This window comes from Ictidomys tridecemlineatus, chromosome 15, assembly GCF_052094955.1.
Source record: "Ictidomys tridecemlineatus isolate mIctTri1 chromosome 15, mIctTri1.hap1, whole genome shotgun sequence".
NCBI lineage: Eukaryota > Metazoa > Chordata > Mammalia > Rodentia > Sciuridae > Ictidomys > Ictidomys tridecemlineatus.
The window spans coordinates 18,897,355-18,910,055 of record NC_135491.1 but is presented as its reverse complement, the minus strand read 5'-3'; the positions used below and the strand labels follow the sequence as shown (position 1 = coordinate 18,910,055).

Here is a 12,701-nt window from a genome sequence, read left to right as displayed (position 1 = left end):
AGCTCAGAGGGGGCCACCTGGGGCTGGCTCTTGCCACCTGCTGGGCGTGGGACAGAGCAGGCTGACAGTACGTTTTTCCAACATTGAGAGCTTTGGGGTACGTGGGGAAGCAAACTCACTTAAGCTTTTCTAGTTTCTTCTTCACAGAGAACCTCCAAGTCTAACTTGGGTCTTTCCTATTGAGGTGTCTTTCCAAAGGAGATTGGGCAGCAGAGGCTGCAGGTCAGGGACCCCATTAGGTGCTGGACAAGCGGCAGGTGTTCTTGATCTGCTACCCTTGGATGTCCCTTTATGGGCATTCTGCCTGATGGATGGCTCTTCTGGGTCTCGTCTCCTTGGATGCAACATCTACCAAGCTTTTGTTTTTCAGTCCCGGTAGGAAGATTCATACCACCAGGTGTTGTGTGGGTTCCCAGCTCAGTGTGAAAATACCACTTGCTCAGGACCACATGGAGAAGGGCAATACCTGCCGCTGCTTTTCCATCTCTCTTATGGCCACCCACACAGTTTATGGCAGAATTTACTTGTGCTAAAAAGGTCTGAGAAAACCTGGAGATCCACCGACTGCGCTTGGAAAAAATTTTTAGAGCATCTCTTCTCAGACAGACTGCAATCACCACTTAGCTTGGTGACACATTTGCTTTCCACTCTGAGGGCACAGAAATAAGGAATCCTCCTGAATGAGGTCCTTCCAGCCTGATTAGGACACTGCCACGTGGGTGACCTCTATCTTTATGTCACATTTCTAAGCCCATTCTATCATCAGCCTCCCCAGGCGGGGACCTCTCAATGTGCACATCCTTATCCAATGGCATGCCCCCAGTGGCATTTGACAAATGTTTCAGGAGTTTTCCAGTGGAAATATTTTTATTCAGTTCAAAGCAATCCTTTCTTTTTTTTTTTTTCAAAATCTCTAAACCTGATTCTTAATACTAAGCATTAAATTTAGAACAGCATTCAAGTTTGCATTTAGAAAAAATGCTTTTAGCTAAGAACTTGGAAGATGCTTACAACTCCCCCCCTTGAGAGGCCCCACAGCTCCCCCACGCCCTCCCCCAGAGAACTGTGGCTGCTCAGGGGTACCCCTAGCAAGTGCACTGAAGGGGCTGAACTCTAGCTCAGATTGAGAGAATTAACAAGCTCTCCCAATTAGGGAGCATTTAAAAAGAAGTGCCATTTATTTATGTTATACAGTAATTTCCTTATTGTAATAGTCACCCCAGTTAATGACTAACAGCATATAGCCAAAAAGGAGAGGCGGCCAAGCTAACTTGATTGAACAGAGAGAACCATTTATAATGAGCTCATTCATATCTAGATGCAGATAGATGCATGGAAATACTTCAGCGTTACGAGATGTCAAAACCCATTTACTCTACAAGGTAGGAATGACATCCTGCAAGCCTGTTCCCACTGTCTTTGACTAACAGCGAAAGAAGTAAACTTCAGCCCAGCCCTGCATGACATGAATGCTGAATTACTTTGGCCCAAATTAAATAGCATTTACTGAATTGTGACATATAAATATTCTAGGATTTTAAACTCTTTAGTGCAAAGTAAAAAAGAAAAATCGCAACCATTTCAAGTCAGGGGATGATTGGCCCTCCCTTCCTGCAGTTGGTTAGCTATCCCTTCCCCTGACTGTGGGCAGACCTGGGTAAGGAAGCCCGACTAAGCAACTTGGAGGATGAGCAGATTTTTGAGGATTCTTGGGAACTGAAGGAGCAACCATTAGCAGACAGTCCAGTGGGTTTTTTTTTCTTTTATTTTAGTTAAGAAGCATCAAAATGAATCTAAGAGCCAGACATACTGGCTGAGATTTATAATCCCAGCAATTTGGGAGCTATGGTAGAAAACTTTGAGTTCAAAGCCAGCCCGGGCAACTTAGCAAGACCCTGACTCAAAAAACAAACAACAAATACACATACACACACAAAACCCATCCACAAATAAACAACAGTAACAAAGAAAATAAACCTGAGCTTGAAGAAGCTAGGCTGGTTCTGAGCCCAGTCTGCATGGATGGGCTAGATCTGGGCTAGGACATGGGTCACTCTTGGGCCCTGGAGTCACAAGGCCCCTGCTGCAGGTCTGCCTACCTTAGATTAGTGGAGAAGGTGTCAAGGCCCTCATGGCATGGTCTTCCAGCCCAGGTCAGGTCTTGTGCCCCACAGTCCCCTTTTCCTGCATGCTTGGCTCCCTTTCTACTCTGTTAGATTTCCCAGCATCATCTTAAGGAAGTCCCCCCTTTCTGCTCAAGTCATTCAGTCAGTTCTATTACATATTACCCAGAAAACCTAACTGGTCCTCACTCTGGTCTGTGTTAAGGACCAACACTGGTGTCACTTCAGTCTGCCCAGAAACCTGCTCTATAAAAAGGAACTATTCTTATGCCCTGAGGAATAATGGTGGAATTTCAGAAACTGAAACAGGGAACGGAGGTGCGGGGGGGGGGGGGGGGGCCCTGAAGCTCCCAGCATCATTGCTTCGTGAAGGCATGCTAACAACAGGAATTTTAGGTAGCTCAGGAAAGAAGGAAGCAAAATGATCCTGCAAATTCCTGGAAACCCAAGAGGTGAGAGAAAAGGGGAAAGGATCATGGGGGAATGTAGAACAGGGACCAGGAAGGCAAGTTCACCCAATAAGGTAGCTAAGGGAAATCTTGCTAGAAATGGTTCTGAGTCTCTTTCTGAGCCAAAGAATTGTGAGGAATCATGGCATCGCGATTCCGGCCTAGAAGTGGGGCTCAAGAACCTGGGCTCCAATGCCCTCGGCTCTTTAAATGGGGAGGATGAGGCTTGTGAAGGAAAGGCCTTGGCCATGTGGGCCCCAGGCAGAGGCAGCTGGGGGAGGCAGCTATTTTTTTTTTCCAGGGAGGCTTCCCACCTGGACACGCTCTGATCAGCATGTCATTGGCCTGCCCGATTGTTGAACTGACTTCAGGAAACCTTAAGGGTCACCACATTTTTGGAGCCTGTTACAGGACCAGATGCTGGAACCCTGAGGCAGCTAGTCTGGGGGTGACTCAGGGTGAGCTGCCCATTGCACTCCGTTGTTCAAAAATACTTTTACGTCCTTCACCCTTCACTCTGCAGGGCTGTCTCTTGTGCCTCTACTGGAAACAGGATCTGAGGGCCTAGAAGACATGCTTAAGACCACCTGGAAGGCACCAGAAAAGCTAGAACCAACCTCCTGCTCCATCCCATTATTGTCTTCCTTTCCCATTGGATCCAGAGAAATGGATGGAAAAGCTTCCCTCCAGAGAACTCACTCACTCTTTCTTTCTTTCTTTCTTTCTTTCTTTCTTTCTTTCTTTCTTTCTTTCTTTCTTTCTTTCTTTCTTTCTTTTTGTACCTAACACAATACCTTTATTTTATTTATTTATTTATTTATTTATTTATTTATTTATTTATTTATGTATGTATGTATGTGGTGCTGAGGATGGAACCCAGTGCCTCACATATGCAAAACAGTGCTCTACCGCTGAGCCACAACCCCAGCCCCCAGAGAACAGGTTCTTATGGTGATAGAATTTCAAACTCAAGACAGTCTTGCCAATGCATCCCATGCCCTTTTCCAAACAATGGGGCACAGTCTTGGCTTCATAGCTATGCTACCCTGATTGCTGGCACAGAGGAGGGCAGGAATCTCCACTGGCAAAAAAGTGTAGGGTGGGGAAAAGAGTTGGATGCCCAGATCTGGTGGAAGGAGGGGTTTGCCTGTGGCACCTAGTCAAGTCCCCTCTCCACTCTCAAGCTACGGTTGCAGCAGAGGGGCTTTGGAAGCATCCTTTTAGCTCTTTGGGAGCTTAAACTGTGAACTCACAGGGCCAGCCACTGAAAGCATATTTTTACCTTAGTTGGGATGCAAAGAGACAAGTTTGCCAGTAATCTTTTGGTGGAGACACACATATCAAAAACTGCAGGCACACACACAGGGCTTCACACGGGGATTTGCAGGTTCCTCCGCCTCCCTCACTGCAGAGGCTGAGCCTGACTTTCAAAAAAGGGCACGCAGCCCTTGGCAAATCTCAGAAGAAAACTCATTGCATGTTAGTGCCAGGGGCCTCCATCCTCCTTTAGGGATTTCTTCTGAAAGCCTCACAAAACAAGAAGGAAGTCTAGGTGAAAAATCCGAAGTGTGGAGAATGTAAAAGGAATGCAGCATTGTTGATTCTTAGTGGTATCTGCCTGGATATTAGATGCAAATAAGTGCTAATAACTACAGTTGGAAAAGCTAATGGAAAAACCACCCTTCCCGGAGGATGGCTATACACAGATGCACAGGGCAGCTGAGGTGCCTTACTCGCCCCACTCACTGGTCAGAATGAAGCCTGTGCAGACTCATCCCATGGAAATAAAGCCTGTGTAGACTTGTTCCCCGGAGGTATTTATTATTGTCCATAGCCTCCTCCTAATTTTGATGCTGGGCTCTGAGAATGGAAACTCCCACTCTCTCCCAAGTGCCCAGTGTGTGTGTGTGTGTGTGTGTGTGTGTGTGTGTGTGTGTGTGTGTGAATGTGCATGCACCCTGTTCATGCACTTGCATGAGAGCCCTCACCTGCCCTCTGGAGTGTGGGTGGGACTGAAGAAGTTCACGTCATCATCAGGCCTCTGTGGCCAAGATCTGCTCAGGCCCAACTGCAGACAGAGAGCTCTTTGGCAGATAGACCAGGATCTTGGGTAGTGAGAAGGCAAGAAATGGAGGGACCAGGGGACCACAGAGACAGGGTCAGGGCAGTGCATTCTGGTCTAATCTGGAGGCAGGTAGCCTTCTGTTCAAGCCTCGCTCTCCTTTGTTCCTGTCTTCTCTCTTCCTTATTTGCTGTGACAGCTTTTGAAGGTGGGACAGATAAGAAATCTACTGCCCTATTCTTCCTGACACTTGAGTTCCTGTCCCTTGTATTCAGTTCATTCGACCTGCACCTGAGGTAGAGTAGGGTGAATTCAGTCACATTCTTATATACCACTGCACACATAAAGTAACAAATGCAGCTGGCAGAGCTGGGCCACAGCACAACCCTGAGTCTGGGACAGTCTGATCTCAGAGTCCTATAGAGGAAACCCCAGCCTTGAGCCTAGCCACTTTGAAATCAGCATACCTGGTCCCCATCCTGGCACTGCCATTTTCCAGATGCTGTGGGCTCTAACAACTTGCTGGCATCCTTGCACCTCATTTTCCTTTTCTGCAAAATGGGAATGAAATATCTACTTTGTTGTTGCAGGAAAGAAAAGAAGATCGTGAAAGCATTGGTATGCTTTAGTTCATCTTCACAGCTGTTGGGGACTATCTTTGGATATGCTTCCTTAATGCTACCTGGGGCATTAAGGAAGCCTCAAGGTCATCCAGGCAGTCCAAGAACCCTCGTTCCACCGACTCCCTGACTATCCTCAGGATTGGCTCTGCTCTCTGCCAGGGCTACCCCCACTCCTCTCTGGTCACTCAAGAGCCACAGGTCCATCCCACTCTTCAACTCCATGTGTCTTCTGGGTCAGCCTCCTGGAGTCAAGCCAAACAACTGGTAGATACAGAGACAGAATCCTTCACTCTGTTTTACTAAAGGCTTTTCTGTATGTTTTGGAAAATAATGCATGTCCCTTCAAGACCAAGAGGTGACTGGCTTCCAGCAGTTTCCTATAGTTCCCCTGAGAAAACAGCTTGCTATTCCTTCCCAGCACCGGTTTGCCCCCTGCAGGTAAGGGCTGCCTCTTCTCAGGCAGAACAGGGACTGGAATCCACAGTTCCCGTCCTGGTGTTTCTGCTCTGGTCTGGTGCTGTGTGACTGGGTTTCATCCCCACTCTGTTATTCTGGGTGTGTATGAGGAGATATTAGTTGGTCCAGCCCTGAGGTGGTGACTGGACAGGGACTTTCAAGGATGAAGCCTGCAAGGGAGAACTTGGGTTACTGGGCACCTTTAGCAGAATCTAGAACCCCAAGGATTTGGGAATCCAGAGGCCTTGACCAAATTCCATAAGACTGTAGCCTAAGAACTTCTTCAAATCTTCCTCATTATCCTTCCGATGGCTTTGACAGGCCCTGCGCCTCTGGATCCAGAGTACACGACTCTGCCCAGCTGTGTCAAGGCTTGCCTAGTGGAGCCTTGTCCTTTCCCCAGGTCAGCACCGAGTGCTCAGTGGCAGCACTAACGCAGCGGAGAAGTGCTCTGGCTGGAGTGGAGCCAAGAGCCAGACAAGAGTGCAAGCTCTCAGAGATTCGGGAGACCCGCACAGCCCTGGCCATGGCCGCCCCACCCCCGCGGCTGCCGGACCGCACCCAGCGGCGGCTCCTTAGGAGCGCGCGGCCAGCGGGGCCGCGGGAACCGCAGAGCGCGCGTAGGCGCTGCGCCCGTGAGCTCCCAGGAGGGCCGGGCGATCGCGGGAGAGATCCCTTCCCGGCCCGGCCACCGCCGTCGCCTCCACCACCGCGGGGCGGGGCCCGGGCCGGGGGCGGGGCGCCGGGCGGGCGCGGCGCTATTTCCAGCCTCGCCGGAGGCTTCGCTCGCACTTCGCTGGGAGCCTTCCCGGCGCGTGAGCAGGATCCGGTGGCGCTGCGGGAAGGAGGGAAGACAAGGCGGTGGCGGCGGAGGCGGGGGACGGACCCGGGCTAGGGGCCGAGGAGGAACGCGCCCTACCTTGCCCTCTCCCTCCCACGCGCTCCGATCGCAATCCCCACAACGCTCGCCCGCCGACCGCACCAGGTTCCGCACAGAGCGAGAGAAGGCATCGGGCCCGAGCTGGGGCGGAGGTTCTCCCAGCCGCCTGGGCGCCCCGAGCGGAGGATTTGCCCGCCGCCTAGGACCGCGCCCGTACTAGAGGAACGCGCGGCCTCCGGAGCTCCGGCTGCGCCAGGTGAGTGGCTGCACCCTTACCCCACCCGGTTCCCGCCCTACACTGGCTGCTGGCCCGAAGGGATGCAGCGAGGGTTCCTGCGCCGTCCGAGGACTGCACTGCGCGCCAACCTGGTGACCCGACGTGGATAGGAATCCAAAGTCGTGGGTGCTGATGGGCTGTGCGGGGCTCGGGTCTGACCGCACTTTGGGGACTAGCCCCAGTAGCGGGAACTTTAATTAGACTTTCGCTCCTTGAATTTCACTCGCCGCCGCGCGTCTGTGATCTGCCTTCCCTCCGGCTTGCGCGGTCTCTGCGGACCCTCCGCTCCTCCTCCCAGCCCTGGGTGGCGCACAGAGGCAGTATCCGGCGCCTAGCTGCGAGCGCAGAGGGCCGGGTTGGAGCGCCCAAGGCCCCGGGGCTTTCCCGTGCGCTGGGACTCAGGGGCGCGTGATGGTGGCCAGAGGCAAAGGGGGAAAGTTGGTGGAGGCCTTGGCTTCCCCTACCAAGTGGCGAAAGGTACCCTCGCGCGCCGTCGCGCGCCTCCCGACCCCGCGACTCTCCAGGGCATCGGCCTGCTTTGTGTTCCCGGAAACTGTGTGCGCGTCAGTGTCCCAGAGTTCGGGAGTCGGAGCCTCGGGCAGCTTAGGTAGGCGGTGAAACAATCCGTTTTGCTGCGGGACCCAGCTGAGCTCTGGCGGCTACTGCAACTCTAGCTGCGAAGCAGGCTGCTTCTCTGCACATAAGCTCTGGCCTCGCCCGAGGCCGGCCGGGCTGGGCGAAGGCGCGGTTCGCGGGTTTTGGCAGTTCGCTTTTGGCTTTTGGGCATGAAGTGACCCCTGTCACTTTAACGGCGCAGGACTCTCGCCACCTTAACTTTCGTAGTACACCTTGTGTCTGGGCCCGGAGACCCCGACCCCGAACTGGCGCAGCCCCTGCGCAGCGCCACTAGTTGCCTGGCTGTCGGTACCAACCCAGAAGTAGGGGTCAATCCCGCATCCCTTTCAGGTGTCAGAGTGGATTCCTGTGTCTCTGAATTGCCTCCCAGCTGGACCCTGAGCGGTGATTGGCTGCCAGAACTCAGGATCTGCCTGGCAGAGCACGTGGGAGAGGCCGTTGCGTGCAAGGACACAGCAGCTCTAGAGTGGATGGGAGGGGTAATGGGGTAAGAGGCAGATTATATTAACTTCTTCCCCCATCCCCCTGTTGCTCATAGGCTACACTATATATGGCCAATTTCTTTAGGTTCACTTACTAGTTCACCTTGACCCTTACCCAGGCTTTTCCTAATTAGGTCTTGCCCTGGATCAAGTGTTAGAGCCCCCTTTATGATCTGTCCTGACCCAGTTCTTGTCCCAAAGGCAAGACAGGCCACAGGAAAGAGTGACACTGGTCCCCATAGGGGATCCTTTTAAAATCAAGGCATCTCACCATCTATGGCCAGATAGGACCTGGGGACCCCTTGTGGGAGCAGAAGCATTCCCAAGTGTCTTCAACAGATTTGCCTCTTGTGAAGTGACACAGAAGGAATAGCATTCAGACCCTGAAGCGACTGAGCTGCCATTGGGATGACCAATAATTATCATTTGAACGCAGAAAACCTCAAAGTCTGATTCCATCTCATTGCCTGATACAGTCGCCTGGGACAGGCAGATGGTAAAACTTATTTATTTATTTACCAGGAGTCAAACTCTGCAAGAGTGAATTATGTTCCTGGGGTATTGATTTTTTAAAAGACCCCAAATTAAAAAGTCAAGGCTTTCTTAAAGCAAGGTCAAGGATTAATTATTTATAGAGAGACATCAATCAGGGGGGGGGCGTTCATTTATAAATTGCCTGAGAGTGCAAAATAAGATCTGCTTTTCCCTGGCTCCAGTCTGGAGAGGAGAGCTGGCTTGTTTGACCTCCTGTGCTTGGCAAAGAATTGCTGGTCTGTGACAAGAAGAGGATGCTTTGTAACTCATTCTGCTTTTTGAGATGCTTTTTTTTTTTTCATCTTGTAGTTGGAATATCACTTGGGAAATTTCATGCATATTTGCTGTGTTTCCGTAATGAACATTTACTGATTACAGAGTATCAAGGGAATTTCATTTTTAAAACATTTATTCAAATATCTGTTTATGTAAGCTAAGTCTGGGAAAGTTCAGCAACTACTTTTTTTTTTGCCGTATGGTTGTTGGGCAAGTGTGTCTGGCAGGCTCATCTCAGAATTTGCCTTCCTTTCACTTACAAGAAGAGTCAGATTTTCCTGATTGGAAACATGGCACAGTCAGCTTCCCTGTTCTCTTTACTCTGAGTTTGTGCCAGTGGCTGCCTGATAGGCTTTTTGTGGTTTGATTGATCAAAGAGGGTGGGTGCTCAGAGCTTTTTATTGTTTTGCTAGTGCATCTGGTGAATGGAACTGGCTTGCTGGTGGGGGCGGGTGGGGAAGATGTGGTTCCAGCTGACTTCCCAGGGCTCCTTCCGCTGCCTGCCTTAGAGTGTGAGACCTCTGCCTTAACACCGCCTGCTGCTTCCAGTTTGGAAAAAAATCTCACCTCTCTGACTTACCATGTATGACAGCTACATAGGAGAATTTCGGGGCAGAGGAAGAAACTAGAGGCAGGAAAATGGACAGAGGATTATGGAAGCTCCTTAATGAAAGCGATCGTGGCAATTAGAGTCAGAATACGCTGTGACAAACAAGTGACCATACTTTCAGCTAATCAGAAGATAATGAGTTATAAAAGGGGATTTGTGTATTGTTGGCTTGAAGAGGTCATTGTGGCCCTGCTGAGGAAGAGCCCCACATTAAAAAAAAATAAATAACAAAAGATCAAGGATGATTTCTGGATGTATAAAGGGCGTCCTGGAGCCCCAGGAAGTTTGCTGCATGGGCAGGTTGCATTGGTGACAGTGTGGTGACAGTAGGCTTCCTGGTGCTTTGGAGTCACTGTCAGGATTTATCTGACTCCACAGCAGCTGTGTCCCCCTCCCTCCTAGGAAAAGGCTGCCCAAAGGCAAGGATACCCAGGGGCTCAGACAACCTGGGGACAGCTACATTAGCTCAGGTGGCAGAGGCAGCGGTCGTCATCGGCTCATTTCTTATCAGCTGAAGAATGTGTGACCCCTCTGGTCGGTAAATCACTGTGGCAGAAGATGAAACTTACCAATTGGTCGTGGAAAAAAAAAGTTGTGACTTTTACCCTGTACAAAACGACCTGTCATTTGTGATCTGGCACTCTAGCTATATCTGCTGGACTTGTTCCTGGGTGGTTAGAAATTTGAAAGCGCAGCTGGGGCTACCAAGAGACTGGGGAAGGCTGTGTCCGGGTGGGCTGACTCTAAGAAATAGCACTGGTCCTACCTCCAAAACCATCTTTGGGGAAGTCATAGAATGTCTGTCTACATGCAGGCTGGCCATCCTGGGTCTCTCCCCACTTGGAATGTCATGCATTTCTGGGAAATTAGTGCAATCTGGGGCTGGTGACTGAGGATAAGGCACCCTTTTCCTGCAAACCATGGTCAGAACTGGCCCTGGAAGTGACATTTATTTGAACTAAATTGGAATTGTCAACATTGAAACCTGGAGCCAAATGACTCTCCATGCCACACTCCCAGGGCCAGCCCTGTTGTCATTCTCTATTCTGCCATCAATTAATATTTATGGAGCATGTATTAGGCGCCCATTACTGTGCCAGGCCCTGGAGACACAGCGGATATAAAAATAAGGGTGAGCAAAATAAGGGTGGTCCCTGCCCTTGTGGGGTTTGTAGATCTAGTGGGACAGAGATTTCCCCATCATTCATTTATCACTCACTAGTTCTTTCTCTGCCAAAGACATTAATAAAAACAATAATCGATGCATGTGTGATTCTAAGCTTGACAAAGATAAAAGAGAATGTCCAGGTTGTTGCAAGACCTAAGAACTAGACTGAGGGGTTGGGAGGACTGAGGAGGTAGTGCTGGCTTTTCAGCTGAGATCTGATGAAGTTGTTGGTAGGAGGCAGGAAGGAAGGAGTCGGGAAAGAGAGCTCTGGGCACTGACAAGAGTTTGCACAGAAGTCCCTACCAAGGGAATGTCTGAGAAAGCATGGAGCTCCATGCAGGAGCAGTGGGAAGGCCCTTGTGGCAGGCAGGAAGAAGGAAGGGGGGAAAAGATGCATTTGCAAACCTGGCCATGTGGGGCCTTCGAGGCCGGGTGCATTGGGATTGGGGATTTTATTCTACAAATTGCTGCAGAGTAGGGGAGACCAGTGAGGAGGCAGCTGCAGAGATTGTGGGGAAGGATGACCAATACCCCAAAGAAGAGTGGAGGCACGAATCCCACAGGCACTGGAGCTGGGTGAGGTGCTGGAGAGAGCTGGTAGGTGATTGGGGTGTGACCTGTGGGACACTAGTGGGCATGGCTGGTTTCTTGAGGCAGCGCTCCACTGGGGTGCAAAGCTCCTCTCCTGTCCTGGTGGGTTCTGTCCTCCCAGGACTGGGCGATCAGGTGGCTGGTTGTGCCGCCCTGCCTCTGCCCCCACTCTGCCCCAGTTCACCTCCTTCTGGCTATCCTCAAAGCCTTTGCCACCTCCTCTCTGTACTCACTATTTCAGCACTAGCATGCATGTCTTGGGCGCTCAGTAAGTGACAACCCATGCCTGGGCTCTGTAGTGGAGACAGCTGCTGGAGGCCAGGGTGTGGTCCTTCCTTCCTTTTGTTCTTACCTCCCTGCAGGACCAACTTACTCAGCACTCACCTCCCCCTGGGGAGTGGAGCGAGGCTGCTACCCTCTGCCTGCTCTACTTTGGCCCTGGCCCTGATGCCCACCTTCCTCTGGAGTCGCCTGCCTTCAGGCCTGCTGGCCAGAGGTGGCCCTGGCCTATGCTTCATCCACTTAGCTTTCTGGTCCCCTAGTAGGTCCTTCACCTGCCACCCACTTGATCTGTACTGATGTCTGCCTGATGCTTGCCCCAGAAAGAACTCCCTTGCACCCTTCCCTCCTCCTAGACAGCTCTTCCTATGGAGTTGGTCTGTGCCTGCTTCTCTCCTCTTGAGGGCTGGTGAGTTTCCTGTAGCTGGCTGCAGCTTTGCTCAGGCCCCGGGTTCCCCACAGCCTTTAGCTGGTTCCCCCAGGCTCTGGGGTGCTGGGGTACAGGGAGCAGGCCTGTGAGTCACCCCGCTTCCCGTGGTGCCCACGCTGCTTGCAGTGGGCCCTGAGCTGGGTGACTGCCGAGCTGCAGGCATCAACCCAGGTCACTGTCACCTTGTCCTCTCTCTGCCTGGGCCTAAGCCAGCTGCTCCCTGGCTGGGCCAGTCTCGGGGATGGGAGTGATAAGAGGACCTTGGGAGGTGCAGATTCAGGGGATGGTTCCCTTGGCCTCTCTGGGGCTGATTCTTTCAGTCCTTGGGCTCTTTGCCTGGGGGGCGGTTCTCCTCCGTTCTGGTTCTGGCTTCCTGGGCTGGCCTGGCCCTCTCATCTCTTCTGACTGCTGATCTTGGGCCACGAGTCATGCCCAGATGCTTATCAGTGGGGAGGTAACTCAGGAGAGCCCCAATGCCATCAGTCCCCAGACTGACTCATGCTTGGCAGATAAGTCATCTCCAGCTTTGAGGCTGCCTCTCTTTGGGGGACTGACTCATCTCTCTGGACAAGACTCATCCACCCAGGCTTGTGAGCACCGAGACCCCTCTCAGCCTTGGGTGGGGTGTGGTGGCTGGCTTCCTGTGCCTCGGGATGGGGGCTGGGGGGACAGTGCCTGAAGGGAGCATCCAGGTACCCAGAAAATGCCGACTATGGTCTTCCATGTGCAGAACGCTGTTCCTGGCCCCGAGGAAGCTGTGTGGACACCAGCCCACTACGATGCTAATGCAAATGCCGCTCTGTCCAGTGGTACTGGCCATGAGGG

The 12,701-nt window shown here is 51.7% G+C and overlaps 1 protein-coding gene across 4 annotated transcripts in view; it reads left to right on the top strand.

Annotated features, from left to right (window-relative positions):
• Positions 1-6,452: 6,452 nt before the first annotated feature.
• The window catches only part of Chst8 (carbohydrate sulfotransferase 8), a 117,082-nt gene continuing 110,833 nt past the window's right edge, over positions 6,453-12,701 (top strand). The window contains exon 1 of one of the 4 annotated variants that reach the window (XM_078032169.1): positions 6,453-6,849. The gene's annotated coding sequence lies outside the window, so the exon portion shown is untranslated. The remainder of the gene's footprint in view (positions 6,850-12,701) is intronic. The other 3 variants (XM_040279251.2, XM_078032168.1, XM_005330628.5) reach the window with 3 other exon arrangements.